This window comes from Oryctolagus cuniculus, chromosome 5 (assembly GCF_051225735.1).
Source record: "Oryctolagus cuniculus isolate XC-2025 breed Fujian yellow rabbit chromosome 5, ASM5122573v1, whole genome shotgun sequence".
NCBI classification, from domain to species: domain Eukaryota; kingdom Metazoa; phylum Chordata; class Mammalia; order Lagomorpha; family Leporidae; genus Oryctolagus; species Oryctolagus cuniculus.
The window spans coordinates 37,983,822-37,996,116 of NC_142871.1; the positions used below are offsets into that span (position 1 = coordinate 37,983,822).

The following is a 12,295-nucleotide window of genomic DNA, read 5'->3' on the forward strand; positions in this document are numbered from 1 at the left end:
CTCAGCCTTGTACTGGGGCAGATTTTTTTTCCTCTCTAAATGGTCAGTATTTATTTGTTTATTGGTTACATATGATTTGTTAAACAGAATACTAGGTTTTACTTACTGGAAGATTGCTATAGTTGGATTGTGGTTAAGAACATATGACATGGCCAGCGCTGTGGCTCACTAGGCTAATCCTCTGCCTTGCAGCGCCGGCACACCAGGTTCTAGTCCCGGTTGGGGTGCCAGATTCTGTCCCGGTTGCTCCTCTTCCAGTCCAGCTCTCTGCTGTGGCCCGGGAGTGCAGTGGAGGATGCCCCAAGTGCTTGGGCCCTACACCCACATGGGAGACCAGTGGGTTACAGTAGGGAATATTTGAAAACCAGTGCTAGGGTTCTGATCCTGAGAATGGGTAACTGATATAGTGAGGAAAGTGGACTCTTTGGAGGTTTGATTTTTAAAGTAGGAACCCACAGAAGTGTGTAATTTTCTGTCCAATGTCTTACAGAAAGAAGGAGAACATGGGTAATAAGTAAAAGTCACCTAGATTTGTAATGCACAATACATGTGAGGGTTTGGAATACAGGCCCCCCCCACCAACCAATTAAAAACTTTAAATATTGTGGGGTGGTGGAAAAAAATATGGCTCAGATACCTCCCGAGTTTCTGGCTCAGCACTGGGTCTGTCCAGCTTTCCCGTCAAATTGAGGGAAGTAGATTGGAAAAATGCCAGGCTTTGGGGATGGGGAGGCATTTCTAAGATCTGTACGTCTATAAAAACTGGGCAGTGAGGGGAGAATTCCTTCACTCTGCTTTGGGTCATAGGAAGAGAGTTTTCTGAGACTTAGTTCAGGTTTGCCCACAAAACACATAATCAGCAGCAGAATATTGAAAATTCACTATGTTTTAGAGGATCGTGAAGATAATGAAGGCCCTATAAATGCACTGTCTTGGTAGTTGTGAGATACATGTAGCCTCCTCTATGTTCTGTGGTCTTCACTACTTAAAAATTGGCATTGCCACCAGAGTGTGATTTTAAAAGTAGACAAACTTATTTGGTCTCTCCTTTTCCATCTTTGCATTTTATGAATTGTAAAATCTGATCAAAAGTTGCATAGCCTTATGTTGCCTTCTGGACCAAACTTGGGAAGTAGAAAAGTCTAGTTTCCCTTTCTGCTGGACCATAGTGAACAGGCATTGGAAGTGGAAAGGAGGAAGCTTTTTTTTTCTCTTAAAGGACTTTTGGAGCCCAGCGCCATGGCTCACTTGGCTAATCCTCCGCCTGTGGCGCCAGTACCCCAGGTTCTAGTCCCGGTTGGGGCGCCGGATTCTGTCCCGGTTGCTCCTCTTTCAGCCCGGTTGCTCCTCTTCCAGTCCAGTTCTCTGCTGTGGCCCAGGAAGGCAGTGGAGGATGGCCCAAGTGCTTGGGCCCTGCACCCACATGGGAGACCAGGAGGAAGTGCCTGGCTCCTGGCTTTGGATTGGCGCAGTGCCACCCGTAGCAGCCACTTGAGGGGTGAACCAACAGAAGGAAGACCTTTCTCTCTCTCTCTTTCTCTCTCTTTTTCTCTCTCACTGTCTGTAACTCTGTCAAATAAATAAATAAAAAATCTTAAAAAAAAAAAAGGACTTTTGGAAAAGTGACCAGTGAATTTTGGAGTGGGTGGTTGTGTGATTTGGGAAGAGGCTTGAGTTTGGAACTTTTCTTTTATCCTCAGGCTCTCCATTCCTACCCAAGCCCTTGTCAGGTAGTCCATCTCTGGGTGAGCCTCTTGCTGGAGGACTGGAGGAGGTAGAGAGTCTTCCTTGCACTGTGTGGCACAGTTGGCAGGTGGCACACGTTCCACTGGAGAGCAAATGTGTTTTAGTTGGAAACCCATCTTGTGTCTTTTCCTCAGAAGAGGTGTTAAACATTGCGGGTAGCTTTTCAAGTATGTTCATGTGCAGGTGATCAAATCTCCTTCAACAGGCTTAAGGTGTTCCATACTCCCTTTAATGACTATTTCTGCAGGAGAAAGATAACAGTAGCTAACATTTATTGTTTAATTTTAAACCAGAAATTGAAATTCTACTTGGATTATTTTATCTGTATGCACAACCAAGTATACGATTTTCTTAGCCGCATTTTAAAGATTGAGCATTGAAGCTCACTTCACTTTTGTCATTCTCTCACCCACACTGGGCCCACTACTTCCCTTCCCCCACAGCAAAGTCCACACTGTGTCTGATGCTGGGGAGTATGTCCATTCTTTTTTCAAGCCAGCGACCCCAAACCAGGCTTTTGGAATATAAGCTATCATCTGTCAGCGACTGCCTAGAGCTAGGTGTGTGGAATTAGTTCTTGTCAGATCTGCCTAATAGTAAATAAAGGTCTGGTCTTTCCAGAATGATCCTGACAGTATTTGATGCTGTGTTCTATAGTTTAAAGCTGAAAAGTTGCAATTACAGGGCTTTCTAAGCAGAATACAGTCAAGTATTACTATGAGGTTTCCTACCACGGGGAAGGGACTGTGTTTTTATGTTAAACAGCATTGGGTGGGCTCAGAGATCTGGGCTGCAAGTTGCATTCCAGGGACAGTTCAGAGCCATGGCTGGGAATGACATCACCTACATAGGTGCCAAAGCATTTTCCTCTTTTTCCAACCCAGTCAGCCCATGATTTTAAAGGAAATAGAAAGAAGGAGAGGTGCTTAAATACTACTGTAGACTTTGCTGTGAAAATGAGTATGAAATCTGACTCTGGGTGTGTATGCAGAGGTAGGGAAATGACAATACAATGCTTTTTGGAAACCACAGTCCCAGAAATTCCAGTTTTAGGTTACTTTCGTTCAGTTACTCCCAAGAGATTTTTGTGAGGAGGGGTGGGAGCAAGGGAGAGGCTTTCAGAGTAGATGAGAAATGTAGCAGTAGAAAAACAAAGTTGAGGACTTTCCTGCTTCCCCCACCCCAAATCCGCTTTTCCACCCAATTGAAGATTGGGCTTAATGTATTTCTTAAAAAACAAACAAAACTGATTTTCAGCATATTTTGTAGAGGATGAAGAGCACTGATTTAAAATGGGAGTGAGGGCTAAGGAGAGGTTGCTGGGCGGGTGCTAGGTTACAGCTAGGTAGGAGTTTGACATTCTGGGGTTCTATTTTTTTTTTTTCTTTGGACAGGCAGAGTTAGACAGTGAGAGACAGAGAAAGGTCTTCCTTCTGTTGGCCCACCCCCCAAGTGGCTGCTACAGCCAGCGCCATGCTGATCCGAAGCCAGGAGTCAGGTGCCTCCTCCTGGTCTCCCATGTGGGTGCAGGGCCCAAGCACTTGGGCCATCCTCCACTGCCTTCCTGGGCCACAGCAAAGAGCTGGACTGGGAGAGGAGCAACCGGGACAGAATCCGGCGCCCCAACTGGGACTAGAACCCAGGGTGCTGGTGCCGCAGATGGAGGATTAGCCAAGTGAGCCACGGTGCCGGCCATCTAGGGTTCTATTGTACAGTGGGGAGACTGCAGATAGTATACTCTCTGTACATTCCTCTGTTAAAAGCAACTAGAAGATACGATTTTGGATGTTTTCACTATAAAGAAATGTTAAATATTTGAAAGAACAAATACATTCAGCCTGATTGGATATTATACAATGTATGCATATAAAGAAACATTATAGGGGCCAGCATCGTGGCCCAGTAGGTTAACCCTCCACCTGCGGAGCTGGCATACCATGTGAGCGCTGGTTCTAGTCCAGGCTGCTCCTCTTCAATCCAGCTCTCTGCTGTGGCCTTGGAAAGCAGTAGAAGATGGCCCAAGTGTTTAGGCCCTGGCACCTGCATGGGAGACCAGGAAGAAGCACTTGGCTCCTGGCTTTGGATCAGCACAGCTCCGGCCGTTATGGCCACTGGGGAGTGAACCAACAGATGGAAGACCTTTCTTTCTTTCTATCCCTCTCACTGTCTCTAACTACCTCTCAAAAAAATAAATAAATAAAATCTTAAAAAAAAAAAAAAACAGGCTGGTGCCGTGGCTCACTAGGCTAATCCTCCGCCTTGCGGTGCCGGCACTCTGGGTTCTAGTCCAGGTCGGGGTGCCGGATTCTGTCCCGATTGCCCCTCTTCCAGGCCAGCTCTCTGCTGTGGCCAGGGAGCACAGTGGAGGATGGCCCAAGTGCTTGGGCCCTGTACCCCATGGGAGACCAGGATAAGTACCTGGCTCCTGCCATTGGATCAGTGTGGGTCCCGGCCGCAGCACGCCGGCCGCAGTGCGCTGGCTGCGGCGGCCATTGGAGGGTGAACCAACGGCAAAAAGGAACTCTCTCTCTCTCTCTCACTGTCCACCCTGCCTGTCAAAAAAAAAAAAAAAAAAACAAAAAACCATTACATAGCACTTCACAAATATGTATACCCTATAAATTTGTATTTGTATAAAAGATTTATTTATTTGAAAGAGTTACAGAGAGATGTAGAGCCAGAGAGAGAGAGAGAGAGAGAGGTATTCTATCTAATGGTTCAGTACCCAGATGGCTGCAATGGTCAGAGCTGAGCTGATCCGAAGCCAGGAGCTTCTTCCAGGTCTCCCATGTGAATGCAGGGGCCCAAGGACTTGGGCCATCTTCTACTGCTTTCTCAGGCCACAGAAGAGAGCTGGATTGGAAGTGGAGCAGCCGGGACTTGAACTGGCATCCATATGGGATGCTAGCACTGCAGGTGGCAGCTTAACCTGCTAAGCAACAGCAGGGGCCCAAGCACTTGCACAGTCTTCTACTGTTTTTCCCAGAACATTATTGGGGAGCTGATTGGAAGTGGAGCAGCTGAAACATGATCCAGTGCCCATATGGGTTATTGGCGTCACAAGTGACAGCTCTACCGGTTATGCCACAATTCTGGCTCCATGAAAACTTAAAAACAATTTTTTAATGTGAAGTTTAGATTCAAGAGACTCCATATTTTTATTTTATTTTAAAGACATTTATTTGAAAGGCTGAGCAAGAGAGGGAGGGAGGGAGGGAAGGAAGGAAGGAGGGAGGGAGATTTTCTATCTGCTGGTTCACACCCTATGTGGCCACAACAGCCAGATCTGGGCCAGGCCAAATCTTGGGAATCAGAAATCCATCCAAGTCTCCCACATGGTGGCAAGGACCCAAGTACTTGAGCCATCTCCTGCTGCATTCCCAGCAACATTAACAGGAAGCTGGATTGGAAGTGGATCAACTGGTTTTCAAGCAGCAGTTTAATCCATTGTACCATGTGGGACCTGGGATCTTTTTTTTTTTTTTTTTTTAAAGATTTTATTTAATTTGAAAGAGTTACAGAGAGAGGCAGAGACAGACAGGTCTTCCATCCGCTGGTTCACTCCCCAGATGGCCGCTTCGGCCGGAGCTGCGCTGAACTGAAGCCAGGAGCTTCTTCGGGTCTCCCACATGGGTGCAGGGGCCCAAGGACTTGGGCCATCTTCTACTGCTATCCCAGGCCACAGCAGAGAGCTAGATCGGAAGAGGAGCTGCCGGGACTAGAACTGGTGCCCATATGGGATGCCGGTGCTTCAGGCCAGGGTTTTAACCTGCTGTGCCACAGCGTCGGCCCCCTGGGATCTTTTTAAGGATGCATGTTTAGAATACAGAGATGCATAAATACTAAAATTTTATTTCTACCGTCATGTATAACCACTTAATGTTTGGTTCTTATCCTTGTACCCTACATTCCTGTCTTATGGAATAGATACTTAGGTACAGGTTTCTTTGTATAAATTTCATAGAGTAGATTATATTACATTGGTTTTGATGTCTTTTTCACTCAACATTATTTTGTGTATAGTTTGCCATACAAGTACAAGGCTCCTAACAGCACATTTTAGAACTAAGGCACTTTAAAAGATCATGGATTCTCCCTCCTTTATTTTATAGATTTAAGTTTTGTGAAGTTAAATGACTTGCTCAAAATTTCGTTACTTTCAGAGCTGGAAATAGAACTGACTTCACTTATTTAAGTACACTTATCATAGCATTCTCCTTCATTATTTACTGGGGAGAATTTGTAAGATGCTATCTTCTTCTAGAGTCAGTTAAGATTTCTGTTCCGTAATTAAAAATGAATCTTAATGAAGACTGGGATGGGAGAGGGAGTAGGAGATGGGGTGTTTTGCAGGTGGGAGGGTGGTTATGGGGGGAAGAACCGCTAACATCCAAAAATTGTACTTTTGAAATTTATATTTATTAAATAAAAGTTTTCTATTAAACAAAAAAGATTTCTGCTCCAGAGGATTAAATCCATCTAATTACAACTTTGAGTATGAAAAAAGTGAAAAATTGAGAATACCTAAACACAGCTGTTCAGTTAAATTAATTTGGTCTGCATAATTGGTAGATGTCTGAAAAGCATTATGGTATATTTGGATTATTGCTATTTTAGAACGCTAAAATATCCATTTGATATGAACCTGAAAAGAGTAGAGGTTAAAGATATGTTCTACATTTAGCATACACATATTTTAAGTTTTTGTCTTCTGTCTTTAAAGCAGTAATTGCCTCAAAGCTTTTAAAAGTGATTTTGGTGGCTGATACCATGGCTCACTTGGCTAATCCTCCACTTGCGGCGCCAGCACCCTGGGTTCTAGTCCTGGTTGGGGCGCCAGATTTTGTCTCGGTTGCTCCTCTTCTAGTCCAGCTCTCTGCTGTGGCCCAGGAGGGCAGTGGAGGATGGCCCAAGTGCTTGGGCCCTGCACCCCCATGGGAGACCAGGAAGAGGCACATGGCTCCTGGCTTCGGATCAGTGCAGCACATGGCCATAGCAGTCATTTAGGGGTTGAACCAATGGAAGGAAGACCTACCTCTCTCTCTCTCTCTCTCTGCCTGTCCAGAAAAAAAAAAAAAAGATTTTGGCAAAGTAATTATCATCAGATATAACCAAATTTCTTTTGCACTGGAATATATTTGCTTTATTTTGCTGAATTCCTGTAGGAATTGTTAGCTGTATAATTTCTTTGGCAATTGCTCACACATTTTTTTTTTCTTTAAATATTTATTTATTTGGAAGGCAGAGTTACAGAAGAGGCAGAGGCAGAGAAAAAGATCTCTCTCCTGGTTCACTCCCTAAATGGCAGTAACATCTGGAGCTGGGCTAATCCGAAACCAGGAGCCAGGAGCAGCTTCTGTGTCTCCCATGCGGGTGCAGGGGCCCAGGGACATGAGCCATCTTCCTCTGCTTTCCCAGGCACATTAACAGGGAGCTAGATTGGAAGTGGAGCAGCCGGAACTTGAACCGGCACCATATGGGATGCTGCATTGCAGGCGGCAGCTTTACCCATTTTGACACCAAAGAGTGCCGCTTTGCCACCGCAGCACTGGCTCCCGTGCATTTTCTGTTTGGATTTAATCTACTGTTGTCTTGAAATCAGACTGATTTATTCATGTCCGTTTCTAAGGGGTTGTCTGTGTTAGCAGTAGAGGTCAATCTGCTCCTCCAGGACAAGGTTGTCGCTGTTCCTCCCCCTCCCCCCTTTCCTTCAACTCCATAGTACTTGCAGGGTACTTTGTAGGTTCTCTGATCTTTCTTTGACTTGTCAAAAGTCTCCTTGGTGCCGCTTCGGTAATTTAGGAAATATGGTTTCTTCTGTCTGAGATGAGAGTTGTGCTAGCACTGCCGCTCTAAGGGATATCTCTGCAGGATAAGCAACTGCGGCATAATTTGCATATTTTTCATTTAGTCAGCCAGGTCGCTGGATACCTTTTTGAGATAGCTTCCTACTAACGTGCCTGGGAAAGCAGTGGAAGATGACCCAAGTGTGTGTGTGTTCCTTCCACTCTCAATGGAGACCTAGATGGAATTCTAGGCTCCTGGCTTAAGCCTGGCCCAATCCTGGCTGTTGGGACCATTTGGGAGTGAACCAGTGGCTGTTACAACTCTGTCTCCTCTGACACTCTGCTTTTCAAATAAATAAATCTTGATGCTTGGAAGAAAATAAGTGATGGAGAATCATTTTTGTTTTCCTTCTTGGAAAAATCCCTGTAAGAAAAAATCTTTAGAATATTACATTCTTTATTCTCTCTTTTTTTAAAGATTTCTTTATTTGAAAGAGTTACGCAGAGAGAGGAGAGGCAGAGAGAGAGAGGTCTTCCGTCCATTGGTTCACTCCCCAATTGGCCGCAATGGCTAGAGCTGTGCTGATCCAAAGACAGGAGCCAGGAGCTTCCTCTGGGTTTCCCATGCGGGTGCCAGGGCCCAAGGACTTGTGCCGTCTTCTGCTGCTATCCCAGGCCATAGCAGAGAGCTGGATTGGAAGAGGAGCAGCCGGGACTAGAACTGGTGTCCATATGGGATGCCAGCACTTCAGGCCAGGGCATTAACCCACTGCGCCACAGTGCCAGCCCCTATAAATTTAATGCATTTCTTGATTTTCTTTATTTTGAGAGAATTAAAGCCAACATGGGAAGAATGGAGAAATTTAATGTTGAATATCTGAGGAGTAAGGAATAGAGAAGGAAGAAATCATTTCATTATTGTGATCTATTTGTAGGGAGGAAAGGAAAGGAAGAAAGGATTGAGAAATAGCAGGATAAATAGCCAAATAATTAGGGTGGAGTCTAACTCTGCATGTCATTTGGCCAAGTTGATTATACTTTTGGTTCTTTTCCAGAGAGTTTTCTAATCATTTGAGTGGGTGGGGAAACTCCACTACCGATGACAACTTAAGTGTTGGAGAAATATGACGGAAACTGGCCCGAGTGGCAAGATAAAGTAAGAAGAAACAGAATTACAAAGAATTATTTTTTTAAGGAAATTCTGTCAGCACTCGATCTTACTATAATGCTGTACTTGGTCTCTAGTGTTGTACCAAAACATTTATTTTGTGGAATATAAAAGATCTCTCTCTTTTTAAATTTTTTTTTGACAGGCAGAGTTAGTGTGAGAGAGAGACAGACAGAGAGAAAGGTCTTCCTTCTGTTGGTTCACCCCCAAAATGGCCGCTACGGTGGTGTGCCGATCTGAAGCCAGGAGCCAGGTGCTTCCTCCTGGTCTCCCATGGAGGTGCAGGGCCCAAGCACTTGGGCCATCCTCCACTGCCTTCCCGAGCCACAGCAGAGAGCTGGACTGGAAGAGGAGCAACCGGGACAGAATCCAGTGCCCCAACCGGGACTAGAACCCCGGGCTGCTTGTGTCGCAGTGCCAGCCAAGATCTCCTTTTTGATTGACTGCTTTGCACTCTGTCTGTCTCTTAGAAGCTCACCTCAGAGAAGACATTGGAGGCCTTCTCATTCTCCAGCTTGTTCTTTTGTGGAGTTGTTAGGACAAAGATTGTGACCAAGCCCATGAGCTGCACAGAAAAGCAGCCATACCCTTCGTGGACCTAGTAGACTTGCTTGATGTGTGTGTCTGCATACATATATGTGCTTGTCCCTTACAAAAGAAAAGTTTATAGTTGTGAACTACTTGTATAGAAAGCTGCTTGTGTTGCTAGAGTGTGATCTCGTTTCTTTTGAGTAATCTTTATTATTCATTATATTTAGGTGATATGTATCTGTGTACTATTAAGTTCGTTTGGAAATATTTTTGTTTCATTCTGCAGAAAGGATAAAATAATTTGATAATTAATATTATGATTGGAAAAGTACTGCTACTTCCTAAAGATATTCATGCTTAGCTTTAGGTTCTAGTATCACATTATTTCCTGAATGGGGCTAGGCCACCTCTGACTTAAGCACTAGGACTGAATTGTGTCAGCACTGCTACTTAAGGGGTTTATCCTAATCCAGGTGTCCTTGGATTGTGTGGTGCCAGTGAGCAAGGTGCTGGCAGTGATCCCAGACCTGGGCTGCAGGTGTGAGTTCTGAGAACATCTGTGATTGTCCAGTGACAGCGTTACCTAATAAATGTGAGTTGATTGTTTTTCTTGGGCTATTCACTTTTGATGCATGAAGAGTAGTGGTATTAGTTATTTGGTGCCATTCTTTTATGAGAGAATGATCTTCTGGGGTACTTTTATGCTGCACACGTAAACAGAAGATGCAGGCCAGTGAGAAAGCAGCTGTAGAAGTGCTTGAAGTGTGGTACAGATTTGGTTTTTTGAAGGTTGGGTTGGCCAGGTTTCCTGGAAGACAAGCTGTTTTACATAGAGATAACCTAAACTTTATGTGTAACCATGACAAATGATGTTTGAGGGGTTCTGGAAGAATAAAGTAATGGTGGGTTTTTGTCTCCTGGCTCAGTTGTGATAGCCTTAGCTGCTGCTTTCCTGGATAGGTGCATTTCACTTTTCCAGCCATTTCTTGTCTTCATTTTTACTGCAACTTCAATGCCAACTTAACCAGTGAAAGGAAGGTTCTCCCTATCCTGGTCTGATAAATATTATGCAGGGATGATAGATTATAGTAATGCCTGAATTTTTTTTAAAGACACTATTCTACTTTTTACTGTTTTTACCCTATAGGATATTAGAAGCTCAGCAATGTGAGGCACCATGGGAAAAGAAAGTACCAAGAGCAAACTGTTTGGAAAAATGGGTCCCGGTTAGAGCTGAGCAGAGCAGCTAGAAAGAAGGATTAAGTCAGAGCCTGGAGGGCTCTTCATTTCAGGTGGAAGTACTGAGATTTGCTTTCTACAACCAGTGGCATTGCCGGGGTTTTCCAAACAGTGGATTGATGTGATCTGAGCTGGAGCTGAGGAAGATGAGTTGGGGTGCAGCGTTCTGGGTGGATCCAGAGTGGGGGTGACGTGAGATATGTGAATAGTCATGGGAAGTAAAATTTACCTGTTGGTGGCTTATTTGTTGTTGTTTTTTTTCTACTTAGAGTCTGTTTAGAATTATGCAGCTTTTTTTTTTCTTCCCAATACAAAAGTCATCAACTTGTTTTTAAGGGTGCTATCCACTGAAGATAATTAACCTCAAAAATTTCAGATAAAAGTGAGGAATAATTGGTCATCCTAAAGTCCTGATTGTAGTTTACCTCCATCTAATATTTTGTTTATTTTGTATGTGATCCTGCTGTTAGCATCCCTTTTCCTTGCTTTCCCTAAGGCATTTCGCATGCTGTACCTCTTAATATTGGTTTGAAAATGTTACTTAGGAGTTGGCGCCGTGGCTCAATAGGCTAATCCTCCACCTAGCGGCGCCGGCACACTGGATTCTAGTCCCGGTTGGGGCACCGCATTCTGTCCCAGTTGCCCCTCTTCCAGGCCAGCTCTCTGCTGTGGCCAGGGAGTGCAGTGGAGGATGGCCCAAGTGCTTGGGCTCTGTACCCCATGGGAGACCAGGAAAAGCACCTGGCTCCTGGCTTCGGATCAGCGCGATGTGCTGGCCACAGCGCGCCGGCCGCAGCGACCATTGGAGGGTGAACCAATGGTAAAAGGAAGACCTTTCTCTCTGTCTCTCTCTCTCTCACTGTCCACTCTGCCTGTCAAAAAAAAAAAAAAAGTTACTTAGTTCAATACATACTTAGTTTAATAAAAGGTATATCCTGATTTTTCATCTACCCCTAATTCATTATGCTCCTACTTCCATTTTTGTATTTTCTTTTAGGAAAGTTCCCGTCTCATTTTTAAAAATTTTGTCTTTAATCCATGTGAACATAATATTTGATGCTGATAGTCTTGAAATTCACAGTAAGAGTATCTTGGAAAGGAAATCAAAGTTCCATAGTTTTAAGTGAAGAGGTTAGGATTAGAACTCAGATTTGCCTGTGCTGAGTTCTTTTCTGTCTCTGAGCCTCAGTTTTTTTACCTGGAAGATGGAGGCATTAATAGTACATTTCTCACAGAATGTTCATGAGAAATTAAATGAAAAGATACATGTTGCTTGCTTAGCATAATGTAGTGTAACTTGTTTATGAGCAATCTTATTAGCAGGAATTACAGTCACGCAGTATTTATGAATCTAAAAAACTAGTTAGGTCGAGATAAGCAATTTAGTTTTTGGAAATTTTTAGTTGTAATTTTTCTCTACAAATTTTAATATTTAAACTTCCCGATTTTTAAGACATTAAGCATTCTTTTTCTTTCATATGTAGAGTGAAACTGGTGTCCTGTCACACACATGTATGGTTCTGTTTTGTGTTAATTTTTACTGCCTTTCTCCCTAAATGCAGTAGTCCTGCAGTGTCCTAGTGGAAACATTGTTCTCTTTGTTGGGGCTAAAAAGTGCCTTTGTCACTCTTCGGAGACATTCTGCAGATGCCATTTTACAGTTGGGAAAAATGTATCCCTGTCCTTCTTGTTTTGTGCTAAATTGTGCATGTGTTGTGCTTGGTATTTTCATGAAGTTACAGAGCAAACTTGACAGTAATACTTGTCATATGACCAAACAAAGACAGACTCTTTCTTGATTTGCTTCCCTGATCTCTTCATAGCC

General features: G+C 43.9%; 1 protein-coding gene across 29 annotated transcripts in view; it reads left to right on the forward strand.

Annotated features, from left to right (window-relative positions):
• Positions 1-12,295, forward strand: part of EPB41L2 (erythrocyte membrane protein band 4.1 like 2) — a 257,797-nt gene that overhangs the window by 72,797 nt on the left and 172,705 nt on the right. For 4 of the 29 annotated variants that reach the window (XM_089332678.1, XM_089332682.1, XM_089332684.1 and 1 more), the window contains exon 2: positions 9,705-9,823. The exons of the other annotated variants lie outside the window; for them this stretch is intronic. The gene's annotated coding sequence lies outside the window, so the exon portion shown is untranslated. The remainder of the gene's footprint in view (positions 1-9,704; positions 9,824-12,295) is intronic. 29 annotated transcript variants of the gene reach the window in all.